Below are 14,597 nucleotides of genomic sequence, written 5' to 3'. Positions count from 1 at the left end.
ATTTAATTGTTGGATTACTGTAGCTTTCCGTTATAATTATAACTTAAAGACGTCTTAGCTCTTTATCAAGAATATTAAGTATTTAAACATATTAATAATATTACTGACACTTATTGACACATACCTATCATTATCAGTTATCCCTTGTAGTGGTCGCGCATCGCGCACGCATCCTCGCACATCTCTGGTGGAAACGCAGCCTTTAGTTCCACGAAATGATGTTTAGTGCAATTTTTAACCAATTCATTTAATTAATGAACGCCCCAGCATATATATTACAACGTGAAACCTCGTTTACATAATCAGTGAACTAACATATATTTTATGATACCATGATTTTATGACTCAACTCTACATCTACAAACCTCCATATCACGCTCGTTGGGTTTTCTTAGAAACTTTACATAACACACGTCTTTTAATGAATTGGTTAAAAATTACACAAAACATCATTTCGTGGAAATTAAGGGTGCGTTTCCACCAGAGATGTGCGAGGATGCGTTATGCGTCAATACAATGGAGAAGGGATAACTGATAATGATAGGTATATGTGGCAGAAAAATGACAGTCATATGGGCTGTTTTTAGAAGTTAAAAATGTATTGAGAGCTGTGACTATATATTCCCTCGCTGCCGATAAGTATCGGCAAGGTATAGGACAGGTAAACCTCAATAGGGTAAACTTGCATTATTTGGTGACACGCCTAATTCGGTGATACAAGTTTTGAAGCATGACACCCAGGAAAGCTAGTGAATTAGGGCCTTTTAAATGGGACCTCACGGCTTCACGGCTTCGGCGGCTTTGCCGTGAGGCCCATTTAAAAGGCCCTAATTCACTAGCTTTCCTCGGTGTCATGCTTCAAAACTTGTATCACCGAATTAGGCGTGTCACCAAATAATGCGTGTTTACCCTACCTACTACCTATTGTAATGATTTGACTATCATTGATGCGTTACCTATGATCATGTTCATGTTACATCAAGGTTGTTTAACCGCGCGCGGCGAGGCATGAACACCGGTTATAACTGTAACATGCATGTTGGATGCTGTGTCTACCAATGAATCATTTATACAAAAATATGTAGAAAAATAGATAATCAATACTAACAATATTCTATGGACATTAATGGTTCGAAATAAAGATTTTATTATTATGTTGTACACGTTATCGAGGCAGGCGGTGACTCGCCGCTGACTAGATGGGCCCCTGAAACTGCCGTCGTAAAGACGACCAGGAGCAACACCGGTGTGAGCGGCTCAGGGGTGTCGAGAGGTGTGCGCCGCTTTCTACCCAGTGGCTGTTACCAGCCACTGTGCCAACTCGCGTCTTATGCATCTTTCACTTCCACCCCTGGAGCATATAGCTCTAGCGACTCCTCTCTGGACAGCCAATGAAGGCAAGCCAGAGCTGAGAGTCCTGCGGGTCCCCTTGGGGTCCACTCCGACCGACGAAGATACGCCGGAGACGGAGACCCTGAGCGACTCTCGGGAGCACTCGGGTCCGTGGGGTCGTTACTCCCCAACAGCTCGCCACAAGCTGCCCTGCGGGCTTATTATTATTATTATTAATAATACCTTGGCAGGTATACCCGGGATGGAATAGTGTACTCTACCCGCTCCGCTCTCCGTCGGCAGGGTGTTTAATCCTCACACCCTAGAACCTAAATGTGGTATTTTCTATAAAAAGGGACCTTATTGTCGATGGCTCTTACGCTATTAGTATTAACGATGCTCCGATATACCTATAAATACAATGCTGCGCGACGGCTGTGCGGCGTAAGCGCCATCGACAATAAGGTCCCTTTTCATAGAAGATGCCCCAGGAATTTCCTCCCGCGGATGCTCCGGCTATGGAATGAACTGAGGTTTTCTCTAGCTACATGTATGAGGTTCTTAAAAACCGGCCAAGTGTGAGTCGGACTCGCGCACGAAGGGTTCCGTACCATTACACAAAAAACGGCAAAAAAATCACGTTTGTTGTATGGGAACCCCACTTAAATATTTATTTTATTCTGTTTTTAGTATTTGTTGTTATAGCGGCAACAGAAATACATCATCTGTGAAAATTTCAACTGTCCAGCTATCACGGTTTATGAGATACAGCCTGGTGACAGACAGACGGACAGACAGGCGGACAGCGGAGTTTTAGTAATAGAGTCCCGCTTTTACTCTTTCGGTACGGAACCCTAAAAGGGAGTATATAGGTTTTTAAAGTATATTTGCAGCTGTAACCGATCGCATGTGCTCTTGTACAGATATTAAATATAGTATATACTTATTAGACATATTTAAGCATATGTGTAGATTAAACATTCCATTATGATTAAGAGAACTGCAATTAAATAGATAACTTTGTTTTAATGTCTAGAAAATATCAGTAACATACAGTAAATAACATTGCATACATAAATACCCTTAAAAAATATAAACAAGTCAGCATGGAAACAATACGATAAAATCAACAACATTACTTAATTTCAAAAAATTAGCAATAATAAATTGTTTTAAAAGAAATGTGACCTTGGCCGACGCACCTGGCAAAAATTCCAAGAAATCCAGATCTATGCGAATGGGGTGGCCAGATGACAAGAGATTACCCAAAAAGTCAGGAAAATTTATCATGCAATTAGGAGAAGGGATGAAATATAAAGGAGATTTGAAACTAGAGTAATTTATCTTAATATACCATTTTAGTTACTTACATTTTAACTCAAGCAAAATAAAGATAGAAATAGCAAAAGAGATTGTCATAATGTTAAATAAAATCAAGTAATTAGGTGACATAAGGTCAACATGAGAAGGGACCCTGTAAGGGAGGAACAGATATTTGATGAGGTGATTCCTATGTATGTAAATTTTACAACATGTATGTACAGAGCATTGTCAAGCATCCATAATACAAATCTTGCTAAAAACACAGTCAAGTATGTAATAAATTAAAAAAATTCTTTACTGTGACAGTACTAAAAGTAATCCATAATAAAAATAAAGACTAAAATCAGAGGGGTAAATAAAAAAGACAGAATTACCACTAAAAAACAAAAGGGACTCATCCCTAAATGAATTACAATTAATGTAAAAAATATTCTCAGAATATTTATTAATATTAATAAAGTCAAATGTTCATTAAATGCACAAACTTAGGATCAATTAAAATCTATATCACTGATATATTATGAGGTAATTAAAATTTGTAGCTGGTATCACCACGTTATTTACGTGTGCCGGTTTCATTAAAAAGGGGAGTTTGTTGTCGATTGTCAATAAGACGCTATTTCCATATAGTTTCAGTTCAAAATCAACCTTATCGACGGGCGGCAATGCGGTGTCTTTTGATTGAAGGCGTCTCATTTTGTATTAGCTTCCATTGCGCATGTCATATTGTTCCTCGGAATGTTCGTAATTGTCTTATTGGTCAGGAATGAATGGAATATTGGAAATGAATGAAATTTATTAAAGACATTAAATCAGGTAGGGAAAGTTATAAACTTGATAAAAATAAGGTTGAATTTCGCTTAAGCGGAGGGAAAAAGTAATTTGGTCAAATATTTTACTATAAATAGATGTAGATGATTGTAGGTGGGGCATTCAATTTCGGAATTTCAGATGTGTAAAGTGAACCTCTGCCCGAGCAAGAACTTAACCCTAGACTAAAGTTCGGGATACCTATTTGTATTAGAATTCCTATTTCTTCGGAGGAGGCTCTGCCAGTTCGTCGTTGACATAGAGCGCGTATTAAAGTTCACAAAAGTAGAGGCGGAACGAGCAGTAGAAGCAGTAGCAGTAAAGAGCAGCAGTAGGAGAGAGAATAAGATCGTCGGGGTGGTGAGTGGAATCATGTTTTTACTAAGATAGAAGTCAAGTAACAAAAGAAATAGTCAACTTTCATTACAAATAGATAAAATCGAGTAAATTCAATTATATTTAAATCTTAAAAATAAATACCTGGAAGTTTTAAATTGTTTGATAATAGTTATTAATTAATTTTATTGAGTAACTAGACCTGAGAGTTTCAGTTTATAGATCCAATAATTCCTTATTGCATATGTGTGTACTAATCAATTTTGATGGCATTGAACATCTTATGGGTTGAAACGTTAACCGTGCCAACCAAGCCCATAAGTTTTTCAGTGATTTAGGTTTGTGAGTGCATTTGTGTCGAAGTGAGTCAGGCAGATGCCATAGTTTGAGTAGGGAAGTCTGTAAATTTTAAAGTATGAAGAAAGAAAAGCTCGAGCCTTGGTAAGTGGATTTTTCATTACAGTGTGATTGACTGTGTAAATTTTCAGGATATTATGTGTTTATTCCACAGGTTATTTTATGTGTTGTGTAAATTTTCAGGACATTATGTGTTTATTCCACAAGTCATTATTATGTGTTTAAGTAAATTTTCAGGAAGGTCCTATAATTTAATCTAGTCATTAATCTGTTTTTCAGTCTAAAACTAAAATCAGCGATAAGGAAACTTAATCCATATAAAAACTCAGTAAAACATTTTTATACAATTTTAACTATATTTTGATATTTATGTAATATTTATTAATATCATCTGAATTATTTATTTAAATTTACAAGTATATGTTTCATTCCGTAGCAATCATTTTAGCATGAGGGGTGTAGCCTCTAGATTCTGAAATTTAAACAAATAACAGAGTCTATGTAGCTTCTGAAAGTCCAATTTGATATTTTTACAGTTACATTTACATTTTTACCTTTTTATAGATATATTGTAGAATTCTGGAATTTTATATTGGTTAAAATTAATCAATGGGAAATGTTCTATTTTAGATGATAATAATTACATAATTACTTTAGAAATGATTGATTTAAATAAATTAGCATTTTTCTAATCAATTTAATTACTATAAGGAATTATTTAAATTCTTTAGTGATCAGAAAGATCATGACTCTCCAAGCATAGGCCAATTAAGTTTGGTAGGGTTTTGTTGACCATCACTGAAAGATTTGTGTAATTAGTATTTAAGCTGCTGAAAGAAGCTTATAGTCAGTACAATTGCTTGATAATGGCAAGTAATGGAATCTATAATTCCAATTATTAAATCAAACTGAATAGATGTAAAGATGTTCAGAATTATGGGCAATTCAAGCAACGACTAAGTGAAACGCAAGGTCGTGTGGTGTTCTACTATACTTTGAATGTGGATTCACTGCAAGCAAATTGAATTTATAGTTCAGAATTTTTGAATAAATTCTTTAGGCTAAGGTCTTATTCATCTTTATAATATTTGAAGGTATTAGAGTCTATGGACTTGCCATTTGATGGAATTGTACTCTAAGGAGATAATTTGATTAGAATTAAAAGATGACTGTATGATAAAGGTCCAATCTTGAGTGTCCTTAAGGAGCTCGCTTTCTTTGATAGTGCAAAACTAGGTTTTTGAACCAGACCTTCACCCCGATGATAGATAATATAGCTAAAGCATGTAAAATCCCACGATTTAATATTATACAAGGGATCAAGTGTTCCTTATTTTAGTTTTTGCAGTACTGAAATTTTAGTACTTACAAAAGTGTTATGACACTTGTAATATTTCTAATAAATTTGTTCTAAGGAACTTGAGATTCAATCTAAAGATATATAGATTGAGGCTATAGCTCTATTTGTTCGAACGGTTCAGTCGGAGGAATGTTATAGAAGATATATATACCTATGAACATGTTTCCGATGGGTAGAAGGATTTAACCCCATTTTATAAAAATATCATTATTAATTTCATTTAGATCATTAGATTTTCTTTTAATTTACTTATTAATCTGATCTCTTTCAGCATCATCATAATAAATTTATCTATAAATAACTGTCATGATTCCTTTAAGTTTGTTTCTCTAAATTCTAATAGTTTTCAATAAGAAATATTTAGATATCTGTGTTTTGTAATGGCTATACTTATCCTTCTAATGTAAAAAGTTTCTGGGTTATTACACATAGCGGTAGTGTCCTGCCATTATCTAGACGATCACAACGTTTTATTTGAGGCCAATTTAATTTAATCTAAGCAGAGGTAAATTACATTTTTTTGGGGTCATGGGCTTGCATCTTTGATACTGGGGTAGACGGGTAATTATGTATTAATTATGTTAGTTTAGGCGATGGGCGTCTGCGTAATTGGGCTGTTGTGTTGAGTATCAATAGGCTGGTTAAGTTAGTAAGAATGTATATTAAGGGGTTGTTATAAAGTGGTGGTACCATAACCAGGATGAGTTTACACTTTGCTTAGTTTAAAATTATGTATTATGTTAATGTGACGTTTGTCACAAAGTTTTGCCGTGAAATGTGATACAATAGTTAAGGATTTGTTAGCTTTTTTGCGTCAAATAACCAGTTGTTTTGTTACTTTGTATATTCTTTTAGTTAGCACAGGTAGTTTATCTGACAAACTTAAGCCATCGTAAACGGAGCACATAAACTTATATTTGTACTTCATACAGACATTTGTGTTTAGGAAAGGCACTAACCTGGAGTAATTATGATAGAAAAAGCATAAATCCGGCATGGTAGATCCGTTAAAAGCTGAAATATCACTAACTAAACACTAGTATTTCTCACTGGATTCACTTCACATTATTGGAATAATTGACTGCTTTATCACGTAATTCACTAGATACGGTTTACACATTGAATAACACTGGAAAACTGTATATAGGATCAAATAAAAAATGATGTTAACTGTTTTACTGTTCAAACTGATGATAACCTCGAAATTGACATGCGTTCACGCATACATTCTGCATATACAGATTAGTTTTATAGACACAATAGTTATATTTGAACCGAACAAACAAGAATTTACTTTATTAAAGCTTAGCCTGGCTTCGGACTACGTTAATAAAACAAGAAACTCGAAAATTACAAATTTAGCAACGGGGCTAGAGTAAAACTGTTTGAGGTTACTGTGAATCAGGGATGCCAGAACACTGAAAATTAAAATGTGACCCCGTTTTTAAAAAGCAACACTGCTGTAAAAGTGAATAGATAATCTGTTGTCATAATTTGTCATCAACTTCTCGTAAAGGTATAGACACACGGTATGATTATCATTAGGTCAAGATGTGTGTAATAACACTGTTTAAGCAATCTATTAAGCTTCCTTCAGGTGTGTGATTCGTGCATCAGTGCGGAGTACCCTTTTAAAGATATCTTATTTTATCAAAAAGACTTCATGTTTTGTTATGATGACATATATATATATAAATAAATAAAAAACATATTTCTTTCACTTTAAGACAGAGAAATAGACATTAGACTTGGGTGATTACGGTTTACGTAAATTTTAGTTGGTTTCAATTGACAGGTTATAATTTATCTGCCAGTCACACTAACTTTAAAGTCAGTGATAATAATTTTATTCTTTTTCGCATGTTATTAATAATAAGCTAAAATTTAAAAATAGAATTCTTGATTAAACATTGTTGTTAGGTCATACAGAATTTATAAGTATAGTTAGAGAGGTCAGCGTTGCATTCTGTCAATCTACATCAAAAGAAACGTCATGTTGACAGCAGTCAAAAGTTGGATTGTTCAATCTTAACCCTATTTCTTCTCACCTCGCTATGACATTTCATGCTATCAGTCTGTCGTCTTATCAGTTATCTGATAAGGTGTTATCTGTTATCAAAGGGATATAATTATTACAAAAAGCGAGGATAATTTAGAAAAGCAAGGAGCTATGAATGTATGTTTCTAAGATTGTAGTGCATAGATGATTAATTTGGCTTTTACAAAGAAACATCGAAACTTCATTATCAAATAATATCCTTAGACAACAGATTAATGTAATGAAATTGTAGATTTATGTATCATTAGAACATAAGTACTAGATTTTAAGAATAAATATTAGGTATTTCCACACTGTCTCTATTAAAAGCAATAAGATTAGCAATTCTCATCATTCATCATCATTATTTACCCAGATGCAAGAGAATTTAGCGTTCATATGTGAAAGCAATATAATGTATAGTCATTAGACATCAAATTTTATTTCAGTAGAAGCAAGGATGGGCCAAAAACCATATTTAAGAAAAACTGGCCGAGCATGAGTGTGATTGATGTTATAATGACAACAAAAATGCATCAACTGTGAAATTTCAACTGTCTAGTTAACACTGTTTGTGGGATGCAGTCTGCTGATAGACAAACCGACAGTGGAATCTTAGTAATGGGGTCCCATTATGCTCTTTGTACAGAACCCTAAAAGGACCAAACTCTTAGGACTGATGAAAGATATTGAATTCAAGATCATTAGTGTTTACTGAGTAGTAAATAGGATCTAGTATTTAAGCATAGTATGTAATGAGATGCCTAAGCAGTAGGTATTATGTATGTTAGCAAATGATTGGATATTGGGATTTTGAACAGATAGGTATTCTTAAGTTTTGTTTAGCAAGAAGTAAAAATTATCAAATAGTTGGCAATCAAAAGGGCAATATTTTACAGGCAGTAAGCTGATAGCTTTGTTTGTTCAGTTGGCAGTAAATTTCATGAAAACATAAGAAACAACGAAATACAATAAATATCAATGCAAATAAATAATTCCTGATTCTGATCCTAAATTTGTCAGCAAATTTTGTGATGGAACAAATGAAACTCAGTGAACAAGATGCTTTATTAGTAATATAATAATAGACAAAAAAAAAAAAAAACCCAATGTTAGTTAGGTGCACAAACACATATGCAGAAAGAAAAAAAACCCTCAATAAAAATCAATTTTATTAATTAAGCATGCAACACACAAAAGAAAACCCCAAGCAGTACATAAATCGACCCAGTTAATCCATAGTGCGAAGAATAGAAGGAGTTACTACATAAACTCAGTTCTGTAAGTAACTAGAATATTTGAGTGGTTGCTCGGGACGCTCCATGGGTCTGTTCCATCATTTTCTGAAACAAGATATCATTCTCCATTAGAATAGTAATAAATATAAGTTAGATAATAAGTTTATTTCTCTTAATGTAGATTTTATGATAACACTAATCTATCCACAGACAGTTTTAACTTGTAGATGGTTTTAGCAATTTCAAGTTTGGCCACATTCCTTTGCATCGTTGAAATTTGAGGAAGTCTCCTGTCACATCATCAGATCAGCTCATTAATACCTTAATATTGTATTGTCACCCAACAAGCAACTCTTGAAAATTTCAGCTGTAATAAGATAGGGGCATTTCTAGATTGATGCGTTTGATTCTTAGTCATCAGTCTGTCAGTTTGCCGTAGAATGCATTAAAGTTAGATTGTGGCCATTGAAGGAGGCAAATTAGTTCAGAATAGGAATGTACTGTAAGTAGGATACATATATACATAAGTTTAGATAGGGTACTACTTTTAAGTTACTAGATGCATGTGGTAGGTCTACAATAGGTTTGTCATCATAAAACTCAGAGATGGGGCTCTAAGCAAACATTATTGCTTGATTTTAGAGTAAACGTGAGGATGAAAGTCAATAGGGTTACAGGATAAAAGAAAATATTTTACCTTTCTTGTATGGACTCAGTAAGTTTGAAACATATGAATTGTTCCGGGAAAGTTTCGGATCCCATACAGCTCCATGTGCATTCACGTGTGGCATAGGTCTAGTAGTTTAATGGATGGGGGGGCAGGTGAATCAGCTTAGTGTATTCTGAAAAAAAAATATATATATAGAATTTTAAGAAAATAGGACTTAGCTATAAGAAAATTTTGATTGGTAGATATTTTATAACCAAATTGTGTTTGTCCATTCTGAATAATTATGTAATCTAATAAAATCAGTCAATATAAGTCATAAACATAGATTTTCAAAATTCCTTTTACCGAGGTCGCTCCTAAGAAAATTAGTAAGTAAATAAGTAAGTAATCATTTATTGTCAGATGGTGCATGTCGGTATACGGATGTTACAGTAGTTTCTTATAATAGTGAGTGTCACAATCAACCGGTTTGGGGTATGCAATGTACTTGTACCTAAAATACAATAGTAATATATATATATAATAGCCAGATAAATTGCATTCCAAAGACGGAGTCAATTTAATGTTAGTAAAGTTTACATTACAATTCAAGTCAATATACATTATAATTTACATGTCAAGTGATCAATTTTGTTCTGTTCTGAGAAAAGGAATCATCGAGATTGTAAAAACGTTCAGTTAACAGAAAGGTTTTTAACTTAGAGGAAAATTTGTTGTTTGGTAGCTCTGTCCATGACATGGGAAGTGCATTGTAAATGCGGACAGCTATGTGGTAGCAGTTTTTCTTGATCACTTCTAATCTACTTTTTGGGACAATTAAAGCTTTCTGTGTGACTGTGCACTTTCCAATATTGCATTTCCGATCAAATAATTCCAAATTGCATTTAACGAATTCACACATTTCTAAGATGTATAAGCTCGGAACTGTCAAGATTCCATACTTTTTAATAGAGTCGTGTCACATTCAAAGTAAATTGTTTAAGTTGGTAGCCTTCAATATTAATAGAGATAATGCTTACATAGGTTTTTAGAAATAAATAGATCAACTTACCAATTAGTAGTAGAGGCAGCTCTGCATTTCACATTGTCATTGTCCACGAACGACTTCACAATTGGAGTTCCGTCTGCTCTGTTGTCATCGTGGTGGTTTGTAAGCAGTATTGCACTCACATTACAGTAGCAGGGCACTTGGTTTAAACTTGTAAACTTTAGGGGCCTTCGGGAATGCTGGGGAATGCCATATCTGGAAACATGTAAGCAGGAATATAAGAAATAGGTAATTATAAACTTGTTGATGGTGTTAGAACCTAGGATTTAGAGTAAAATGTCAGCCTACAGTTAGTTAGGGTTCAAATAATGAGAATATAGGGGATCATTTCAATATTTAGTAGAATAACTAAACTGCAAAATTAATTACAGACTATAGGAACTCAGTTGTAAAAATTTTGAAATAGGTTATTTATTACTTACAGTAAAATTTGATGAATTCCCATTAAGAACTCATAAGTTATGACTCAGCTTCATTGTCTTCGAAGACATCTCATCTTATATTCGTACAATAAATGTCGCCGCAACAAGAAAATATAACCTAGAAATGAAAGAAATCATTAGTACTTCATACAACACATTTTACGTCATAATTATTGCAATAGTATCAAAAGGTAGTAAAGTTAAATTAAAAAATACTCACATTTTATATTTTATCACGTTTTAGATCAAATAGTGCAACTTGGCCACATAATTTTGATTTTTCTTGGCAATACATAAACACATCATGAGCGTATGCGTCGGCGTCCATGATGGACACCATAGAGATACAATAGTTTGGAGATGATGTAAGAGAGAGAGCACTGTTATTGTTTGTTCTTGTCGCGGACTAATATTTATGTTTGTTCCCTATTATAAATTTATAAATTGGTTGTGGTGGATAGCGGATAATCCGGCCGGATTGCATGGGCAATTATTGGTGGATTTGGTCAATTTAAAGCGGGTTCTGATTTTGTTGCGTTGTGTGTGTTTCGACCTTTGAGGAGGCGCACGTGTAGCTCATCTATATTACTATACTAGATCGATGTTGTCAGTGTTGCTACAGAACAATAAATCTCATATCGATATACGGTCCGAATTGTATTTCGAAAAATATAAGAACGGTATTTGTTAAAAAAAAAAAAAGTGCTTTTCCTTAGTACAAACATTGTGTTGTGTTAAAAAAAAAATGAGAGAAATAATTGTGTGGAAACTTCAAGTCTATGTATTACGGATTTTTGTTTTTATTACCTTAGTTAAGAAATAAAAGTTGACAATAGCTTCGGACCATTCATAGGAATTAAAAAATGCTTTTGTGGGTTTTATAGGTTGATTTCGTTGAGAAAGAAAGGAAATAATAAAATTTTGTATACATTCTCATTGACATTGACATACTCAATTTACATTCGCGTCTTGTGTGATCGTGGCTTGTACGCGAGTGTGTTACCGGTTTACAGTTTCAATCCACAGACACAACTAAGGTTATGCAAAATACGTCAGTGAACTAATTTTAAATATGATAAAGGTAAAGTGAAAATAGACGTTATTTGTATTTACATAGAGATGGGCTTAGTAGATGAAGACTATATTTTTGATTTGACTCTTCTTTCTATTGCGCGAGAGTGGGAACTGGCTGACAGTTTGGTCGGTTTGTTTATCAATATCAAACAGAAAAATGGTGCCGGTATTAGTTTAGATCTTAGGATTATTGAACTTTTGATTCGATAGATAATTACTAGTAAGTGAAAGTAACTAAAGACTATATAGTTAAGTGAATATGTTGTGTTAGTTATGGATTATTACACGACTTTTGCGAAATGAAAATGGTAAGGTAATTTAATATACTTTATATACTTAGCGTTCGTTTCTTCTATAAAAAAAACTGTATTATATGGAACTGATGGATGGTAGCCAAATTGTAGGTCACTTTCTGATTAATGAAGCAGGTTAATTTTGGGGTATTAGATGATCAACGACGACAAAGAAATGTTGTTGTCATGTCAATTTTCTGAAGATGCGAATTGGAGAAGCAAACTTTTCAATGAAAGGGGTACCTTTCTATGGGGGGGGGGGCATGTTAGTTTACAATTGTTGTGAAGTATTTGATCGTAAAATACGGTTAACAAAACAGGTGTTTGACACAAATAACATTGTTATTTTCACATGCTAAGTAAGTGGAGTAAGATGGACAAATCGCAATCATTCATTTACAGTACAATATGAAACAAACATGTGATATTAAGTTTTACAAAAGAACTCAAAGGAAAGTTTTAATGAATCACTGATACCTAAGTATGTATGTATGTAAACATTTACCAGAATTGACAAACTTATGCATTTCAAATTTTTATTTATAATCAAATCATATATAGTAGAATGGGATGATTTGTAAATTGAATTTGAATCTTGTTCAGTGGTTGAAGAAAACTTAAGGCAACATTATAGCGTTACAAAAGAGTAGAATTAGTGACAGATAACTGGGAAAAGTCTGTGTACAGAATTGGTGTACCGATTGACATCATAATTAGAACTAAATAAATAGGAGAGAGATAATAGGTTATAAACATTACTTCATAAATACTTAAATACATATTACTTCATAAATACTTAAATACATATTACTTCATAAATACTTAAATACATATTATTTCATAAATACTTAAATACATATATATAAATACTAGGAAATATTTGGTTATTTACAAATTCTACTGCAGGCAAATATTTTATGGTTATTATATGGCTACTTATGCGTAGTATATTAACACGTTTATGTATGGAAAGTTATTTGCGGCAATTGGTTGTGTTGGCGTAAAGTTTTGTTTTATTTTATAAAAAAAATAATGCGTAGATATAAGGGCATTTGGCGTTATATAAAACGGTTTTTGCGTAGTTATGCATGACATATTTGGCGTAAGGACTGTTTTATCCATAGAATGCGTAGTTATAAGGATGGTTGGCGTAAATTGCGTTAACTTTAGCTTCTGCGTTCTGGTTAAGAGATTGTGCGTAACTTGAACACTTGCACTTGGCATAAGAATGTGGGGAGATGGTTAAAGAGACACCGTATATATATTATATATATGTTAACAGTTGCAGTAGGAAAATTATTATTTTTGACTTATTTTATGATTGTCATTGTTCAAAATGGGTTTAGCAACTATGACAGAAACAGTATGTGTGAGAGTTTGGGGAAGGATGAAACTGAGTGAATAAGAATAAGCATGGAATATTAGAATGACGAATGAAAGGCGTATGAACGGAATGATGTAAGGTTTAAAAGGGTTTAACTCATGGTTGCACATCCAGGAATATTGACAGAGGTTATTGAGATTTTGACATTGGGTAAAATGGGTTACATGAATTTGTTATCAAAATAATCTAAGAGCTAGGATAAAAAATTCATACCTTTTACAGGTACATTCGTTTTGGTAACAACTGACTCTACAAGAAGCTTTTAACAAAACTACATACACACCCTGTGTTCTTATGGGAAAAATCAGGAAGATTTTTTTTATATATATATAAAAATCAATGTGCTTAATTTTTTTTGTGGACCATTTTAGAAATAATAAATTAACTGATTGATCTCATTTGCACATAGGACATATACCAAGAAAGAAGGAGGATTGTTGTGTGGTGTCGGTTTGTAGGCTGGTTTCTTGAACTATGGGAAAAACAATTGTTGTTGGTTACTTGTAAACAGAAAGGCTTTCTCATTCTAATGAAGAGATTGTTGTAGTACCATTATATCTGGACAATGTAGATAGCGAGATCGCCGGCCGAGCAACGTGGCTATAGATTTCAAATGGAAATGCAATAATTTTACCATTAGGGTACATTTGATTCACAACCAAATGCTTCTGTTGGAATGAAAATTCATGGCTGGCAATAATTTGACTCATGGAACTGGAAAACCAATAGGTTTATAGATCGCACTATCTCAGTAATGTTCTTTTAAGTATTGGTCATATTTACTCACTACATCTACATAGAAGGGATTAAAAATTTCAATAACTAATTAATATTAGGGGTTTATTCATTTTGACTCCAGTGCAAAAGTCTTTAACTCTTGTACTTCTGTCAAAACGTGGGGGCAGCTGTAAC

At 33.4% G+C, this 14,597-nt stretch overlaps 1 protein-coding gene and 1 long non-coding RNA gene across 2 annotated transcripts in view; one reads left to right on the top strand and one right to left on the bottom strand.

Moving 5' to 3' along the window:
* LOC134749602 (phospholipid phosphatase 2-like) overlaps positions 1–14,597 on the top strand; it is a 56,589-nt gene that overhangs the window by 2,458 nt on the left and 39,534 nt on the right. The gene's annotated exons all lie outside the window — the stretch shown is intronic.
* Positions 8,712–11,262, bottom strand: LOC134749757 (uncharacterized). The gene is made up of 5 exons (XR_010128510.1): positions 11,155–11,262; positions 10,935–11,052; positions 10,516–10,707; positions 9,492–9,636; positions 8,712–8,899 (listed from the first exon to the last, which is right to left on the bottom strand). It is a non-coding gene; the product is annotated as an uncharacterized LOC134749757 (long non-coding RNA).

This window comes from Cydia strobilella, chromosome 18 (genome assembly GCF_947568885.1).
Source record: "Cydia strobilella chromosome 18, ilCydStro3.1, whole genome shotgun sequence".
NCBI lineage: Eukaryota > Metazoa > Arthropoda > Insecta > Lepidoptera > Tortricidae > Cydia > Cydia strobilella.
The sequence above is the reverse complement of the archived record's forward strand: the minus strand, read 5'-3'. Positions and strand labels throughout refer to the sequence as shown.